This window comes from Nuphar pumila, chromosome 2 (assembly GCF_984573655.1).
Source record: "Nuphar pumila chromosome 2, dmNupPumi1.hap1.1, whole genome shotgun sequence".
In the NCBI taxonomy this organism is placed as follows: domain Eukaryota; kingdom Viridiplantae; phylum Streptophyta; class Magnoliopsida; order Nymphaeales; family Nymphaeaceae; genus Nuphar; species Nuphar pumila.
Window position 1 is genome coordinate 134,214,764 of NC_143250.1, and position 8,049 is coordinate 134,222,812.

Below are 8,049 nucleotides of genomic sequence, written 5' to 3' on the forward strand. Positions count from 1 at the left end.
ATTACAAATTAAACAAATACTAAAATGATCCAAATACAAAAGATCCAAATGATAAAAAAATCCAAATTATAAATTAGATCCAAATGGATGTTTATAGTCATGGGTCTTATGCTCCACTCCTGCATCATTCTTCCTGAGTTGGAGAAGACTTGCCCTCAAGTCTGGGTACCGTTTACGTTTCTTCCAATTCTGTTTCACCTGGTGGGTTATGAGCCCACATACTACTCTATAAACCAAACAACATTCACTACATGCATACTAAAGCCAAAAACATTTTTTTGGATCCAACCAAAGTCATCTGGATCATGATACTGGTCTGGGTCAAAGGGATCAAACAGTTCTAGTGTAGGCTTGATCCAATGTGTCGAAGTCCATGAGTAGAGGATTTGGACCTTTCACTCCATCATTTTGCGCTTCATATACTATTGTTGATGCACTCCAAATAAGTTAAGGGTTTAGGGTAAGTTTGATTCAGGTGATTTGGGGTCCAATACGTTTTGGATTTGGTTAACAGACTTTTGATCTGAGATAGGTTTGTATATGGGTAAGTCTTGGGGAGGTCTACTTGAGATTTGATCAAATGACTTGGGTTTAGGCTCAAGTTAAGGTTTTCAAATGTTATGAAATTTGGATCCAATATAAGAAATTTGGATTCAAGGTATGAATTTGGGTTCAAATCTTTTTTAATTAGATTTGGGTCTTTAGGAGTGTCTCGGATGGGTTTTATGGAACAATTATCTAAAGTGGATCATAATTTGGTTTCACTTGCTTGGGTTTGGGTAGAAGTTATAGGAACAAACCTGGTTTGCGTTAACCATTTCATCTCACTCCAATCATGGATCCGTCCAAGTCCTTGATTCTCACGTTTTGTCTGCAACAAATCCCACTACACATAGTTCAAACCCTACAATTGTGACAAAGCCATCAGTGTCTTTCAATGATCTGACACACTATGCAACTCAAAAGATGACTCTATTGATTGGATCCAATTGAAAAGCTCTACATCAAATTTGCCAACGAACTCAGGTACATCCAATTTGAGGTCTTGTGTACTAGGTCATGCATTCTCACGCACACGAAAATGATGTCGCTATGGGGTACCCATCCTCTTTGAACATCTATAAGTGTTGGTACAATGGAAGGCCTGTGATGTGCCCCCCCAAATAGAAGAACATGGATCTGGATCTTTTAGTAGTTTAGGTGCCCAAACCAATCCAAAATTGGGGTTTGGGACAATATAGGTAGGCCTAAGTAGGTTGTGATGGGGTAAAGGCGGTACAAGGTCTATGTAGGGTTGGTTTGGATAGGAGTTGGTTTGAGTTTTGGTTAAGGCGGGGTTTGGATTATAGTTAGGGTTTTGGTATGGATAATATTGGGCTTGGTGAAAATTTGGTTGGATCGTGATCGGATTGAGTATCGGATTAGTCATCTAACCTAGATAAGGATAGGTTGAACCCTAGATAATATCTTAGGGTATATGGACCTCTTTTAGACCCAATCCAAATCCATAATATGCATGCGTCTAGTCTGGACTCGACCCAAAACATGACTAAAGTTGGGTTTGGGTTCTATAAGGTTTGATTTGAGTTGGATTTAACATATTGTGATCAAAATACCCGAGTTTGGGTTGATCCAGACTAAAAACAAGATCAGACCCAATAAATAAAGGTATGTTTTATGCTAGAACCAAGTCTAGAACCATGCAAAATGATTCTGGATCAACAAAACTGACCTAACCTGCTACAGGCAGGGCAAATTGGTTCATGTTGGTGCAAACCGTCAGGGATTCCTTGTTGCTAGGGCACCCGACAATGGGTGGGAATGAACGCCACCCATGCTTTGCGTGCCACCATTGAGGGACCATCTACATGGAGTGGGGCAGCCTTCCCAACCAGCCTCTGTCGGCAAATTCTCCTCGGTAGACAAACGACGACAGAAGTCAGCCAGGCCACCTGTTTTTATAATTGGCAGGGTTATGATTTTTTTACAAAAGCCTGTGATGTTATCCCAATAACATTTTTTATATTGTGATAATTGTTCTTGTATTTTATTAATATTATAAAAAATCAATTTAAATGAATGAAAGTATTGACAAAGTTATATTTTTTATAGAAACATCGGATGTTATCTATATAACAAGGTTTTTATATTATAATAACTGTTGTAATTTTTTAATATTATTAAAATTAAATTTGAATAAATAAATTCATTGGCAGAGTTATGATTTTTTTATAGAAACATAAGATGTTATGCAAATAACATGTTTTTTATTCTATGATCATGTTTACATGTTAGAGTGTGCATACATCAAGGCATACACAGAGTTACTTAACTTCACAAGTGATGATGTTCACATATTATAGTTAACCTCCTAAATGATATTTGCATGATAGAGTTTACAAATATCAGGATATTTACACAATTACTTAACCACCTAAGTGATGAAGTTTGCATGTTAGAGTGTGCAAACATTAGGACAATCATGCAATTACTTAACTTCTCAAATGATGATACTCACATATTACAATTAACCTCATAAATGATGAAGTTTGCATGTTAGTATGTATCAACATCGGGATAATCATATAATTACTTAATCGACAAAGTAATGATGTTTGCATATTAGAGTTAACCTTTCAAATTATGATGTTCACATGTTAGAGGGTGTGGACATCAGAATATTCATGTTGTTACTTAACCTCTCAAGTAATGAGTTATGAATCTCATAAGATTAACTATTAATATGTGTGAATGTTTTGAGGTTTACACAACTCAAATATGAGAACCTCCTCAATTCCTGCTCAAAATCACCTTACAGAAATTTGTTGTTGATACAGTCATTCAAGATGCATTTTATCTATTACTTGTTTACACATTCATTAATCACTTTTGGCATATTACACGTTGCTCATAAACACATTCAACCCTATATATAATCACATGCATATTCATTTGTTAAACACATATGATCTCAAGTTAAAAACTAGTTATTAATACGAAAAAAAAAATATTAACAACACATGATATATAAGCCCATATGGGGTTAAGGATCATCATATACATGTTAAAGTAAACAACAATTCATATCAAATTTTTTCACATTTCTTTAAAAGTAGTTTCTTCATCATACACATGTTAAAATACACAATAATTTATATTAATTTTTCTATCAAGAGTGATTTTTTCATCATACATATGTTAAAGTACACAACAATTAATATCAAATCTTTCCATATTTCTTCTATAGTACTTTATTCATCATACACCTTTGACTCTACCCCACTAGCTATCAACATCATTGGTGTGGTTGACTCTGCATTTTTTGTTGACCTCTTCTTTCTTTGCCTTCTTCTTCTCTAGATCCTCGTAGTATTTGATCATCAACATACTTAAATATTTTATTTACTTCTTGAAGGTATTAACAAATAATTAATTAACTTATATTCCAAAATACTTAATAAAACTATACATAACAATGCACCTACGTGAAATTGAGTTGCTTCCCTTTTCTCAAGTACTTTATGTATATTAGTATAAATATACTTGCAACAATTGCATTATAAAAAGTATGTACGTGTACATATTGAGTTAACAATCATGTATAAAAGTAATTACTTATTATCTTATTGAGGAATCTCTTCCACAAGTCAAATTTGTCATTCAATATAAAGATATTATCCTGCCTAATATAAGAGCATACTAAAAATATTATTGAATAAGTTAACAATTTATACTAGATTTGTAATATCCTTATCTACATTCATTGTGGTCCTAGTAAAATTATACAACTTGAACTTCTTTGCATGGATGTCTATCTTCTAAAGAACTCAATGTTGATTGCCTCAGTTAAAAGTAATTAAAATTTGCAACATAAATAAGGTTGAAGACATAAGCATATATTATATATAGCGTAAATGTAAATGTAAATGTAAGTATGCACTATGACAACCACCCAATACACTATGACAGATATCTTATCAATTTTTGTAAAAGGATGCATCAAGTTATAATTCTCCAAGAAAACATGAGCCCTACTTCGCCTATTGAGTTTGCTAATAATTTTTTGTTAACAATAACATTAAGTAGTTAGTTTCTATGAGTCTATAGAAAAATAGGTTTATTACTTTTGGGATTCATCGAGAACCATGGGTGAAGGTATATAGTCTTTGGCAACTCCTTTCTTATTAACCACTTTTACTTATGGATACATTCAGTTCTGGTTCTAGATGCTATATAAATAATATTTATTATATATTATGTTACATTTAAATCAATGTATAGAAACAAAGAAACTAATATGCAAACCTAACAATTACATCACACCAACAATGTCTCCATGCTAAATGCATACTCGTGCTTCGATTATTCTGGTTGCTGCTTTGGTTGGTTCTCATCCACCTGTTCTCATGGCAAATTACAATTAAATATAAACATGTTACATATAATACAATTAAATGTACAAACGCAAAACTTGTTTTCTTATACATCTTATCAAAATTGATTTTATGTTTACAAGTAGCTATTTGTTTATAACCTTTCTTCTACTATGTTTTTCTTTATGTGCTTTATCCATGTATTGTCCACTCAATGTCCCTATCGCTAAACACCTAAGATATACATAGAAGACATATAAACAATAAATTCATTAACCTTCAACAAAAATATTTGAATAGTTCATTAAAAAACTTTATAAATATATAGAAATAATTTATTTAATAATTCTTAATAGATACACACATTTTACATTAAGTACTCAAATATACTCTTATGCATGATTTTGCCTATTGTGGCCAATCTCACCACATAGATTGCACTTTAATGACATAACATTCTTTGTATTGTTTTTTGTCTCTTCACCTTAAGTTGCCCTGGTTTACACATCACCTTCAGTGGATAGATTGGAATAAGAGTCAATAAAGGATTGTGTGAGACATTATGTATCATTGAAAAAAAGAGAATGCATAATATGCAACTATATACGAATAAACTTTGAAATATTTGGTGTGAGTTCTTTCTCGTGCATATAACAATCACTCTATTACTACAACTCTTTAAGAATTTTATTTTAGAGTTATGCCCGATCACCTATTTTTTCAAAAATTCTTGATAATGCTTTAAATCATTAAATCTTTGGTCAACAACAGTATCTTTATCATTTGAGTCTATTGTTAGCCACTTAAAATATTCTCGATCATCAAGTTTTTTGTTATGCAACTCATCAATCATTTTAGATGCATCTACTTCATTGATTTTCAATTGCTCTTTATTGTATAAGAATCAACTAAATAAGAACCTAGTCAACCATATATTATTAGTAGAAAAAAACTCAATTCTAATAACCAATAAATGCTCATATAGCTTACACAACATGCCAAAGGTTCAATTTTTTAATTACCATTTTTGCATCATTTGCATCCGCTATTAATTTTCCTATCACATGCAGCTTGTTCCTCTCCTATCATTTGAGAGCCACCCTCATCTTACACACTATAGTCACCATCATTATTCGATTCTTCATTATTTAAAGGATAACTGCTACAACTAATTAGTTGTTCAAATGCACAAACTAAATCACATGACATTATATTTATCTTTTTATTTTCTTGTATGGATGCATCATTCCTATATTTTTAAATTTCATCATTAACTATAAAAATAACATATACATCACCTATATATCAAGCATAGATTGCACAATCCAACAAATTGTGCCTTATTATGTCATCCGCCTTAGAAGGTTGGATGTTACCTACATAATTGCATTGAACATCAATAACAGTAGTACATGCATCTTCTAATCATGTACAACATTAATTGTTTGTTCAAGTTGATAATTGTCTGCACATACGCCATTTATATTCCTAATTGGTTAGGACAACTGCATGCTCTCTGTGTGCATGTTATAGACATCCATATTCCCAACTGTTTGAGAGAAATTCATATTTTCTACACGATTTTTCTCAACATATATTGCCTAAGATAAATGCATATTCACCATACATTTTTTATTATCTTTTAAAGCTTTGCTTCTTTAGTGGTTATTTTGTTTATCAACTACTTCTTGAAAATCACTTTTAATTGTTTTTTATTCAACTTTGTCATATAGTGCGATGTAAACAATTAAGTAAACATGACTACTACATAACATAGAGTCAACATTATCGTCATTCATAATGAGTTTTAATTTTTTTTAGTTTTCTATGTTTACAGAATAACTATATCAAAATCTTAGATATTCTTCAATATATTTGGTTTTACAAGACATCAAGGGCATAAATTCCTTAAACCTACTTTTTTAAAGACCATTATAGATCTTCAATAAGGGTCATTAATGGGGTGGTAGTATACTTTAACCCTTTTTACGACCATCATTAACTATCTATATTGACCACACAATATAATATGCATTAAAGGAAAATAACATGTAACAAAAACCCATCCACATAATCTTCATATATTCAATCAGCATAACTGCCTACATCAACCACGATTGTTGTCTCACACTAAAACCTAGTTATTTCAACCCTAACACTAGTACCCCAAGTTAATACTTGTGCATAATCAACCCTGAACCCATTACTCCAAAACAAACCAACTATAAACATATAATTCGATGTCAAATATTAAATAAAATATAAGAAAAAATATATAAATCATTCATAACAACAACCAAACACAAATACTAAAAGGCCATATATATCTATAAAAAACCTTAAGAATGCAAGATAACACATGCAACTCACTCTACATCCTAAGGAAGGCTGACCAAAAAGTTATCGCAATCTTGCTGGATGGTTGCAAAATGAAATGCCCAAGAATCACCATAAAGAGAGCGGAAAAAGGGTTAGGGTTCTAGCGAGAAACAAGAAACAAAAAATAATGACAAATGACTTTATATATGAATTAAAAAGCATGCAAACGTAAGGACATTTGCAAAATAACATTCACACATTAAAATAGATTCACATATAGTATTTGCAAAAATTACGTGTAAACATCTTGACTTAATGTGCTAACCTATTGATCTTGAATCAAAATTATGCGAAGTTAAGAACATTCATAACACACATTTGCAAAGGTCACGATATACATCTGTGACTTTATATGAGTTTTTAGTTAAATGAGGTTTACATGACATCTGCACGAAAGTCAGGACATCCACAAATGTATGGAGCAAACCTGTCGAGCTTGAACTTTTAAATTCTAAAGGTTCACATCGAGCTTGTGAATATCAAAAGATCTGCATATTTCAAAAGCGAATCTCCTGTGTTGGGATTCAAGTTAGCATATTTGCAAATATTTTATGTGAATTTTATCAAGTCCATAAAATTTTTATGTGAATCTCCTTGTTATTGAGATTTTGTGATGAATCTCCTTGTTATTGAGATTTTGTGATCTTCATACGCCGTACATATCTATCACATAAACATCACTAGGTTCACTTTTGAAAAGAGTAAAAATGTCCTTGAATGGTTGAGAATAAAAAAAAATGGCATTAAGACGATTTTGATAAATCATGAGGCATTTTAAAAAATATGCCATTTTATGAGGACAGTACGGTCGTTTTCCAACAGTTTTACTTATTGGTTTAATGTTGTTTTGCATATTGTGCTGGTTATTTGATTTAATCAGATTCTGGGTGTTTTGGAGCTCGAGCTTGGCACTAGGGCCCTCAGCTTGTTCCCAGCTCCTATTTTATCTCCTTGAATGTTAATTATGTTTGGATCTTCAATGATCCATTCTCCAATTGCACAAGTAGGTACCAACGGGAGATCTTGTGGGAGCTCCTTCTGCCATAAAAGTAGGAAACCTAGATGTGGAGATGGGCTTGATTAGAGCTGGACAACAGCCCAGGCTACCCACGGGTATTAATAGCCTGGCCTGTCTATGCCAGGCTTGGGCCTAGTTTTTCATCTAAGGGTCAACAAAAAACACCTACAAAACCTAACTTGGCAGCTAACAAAAATGTGACATGGCTTAAATGTCAGACGGGCAATCGCGCGTGTAAAAAAACCTTTAGTGGCAGTTGAGACTGCCACAAAAGACCTC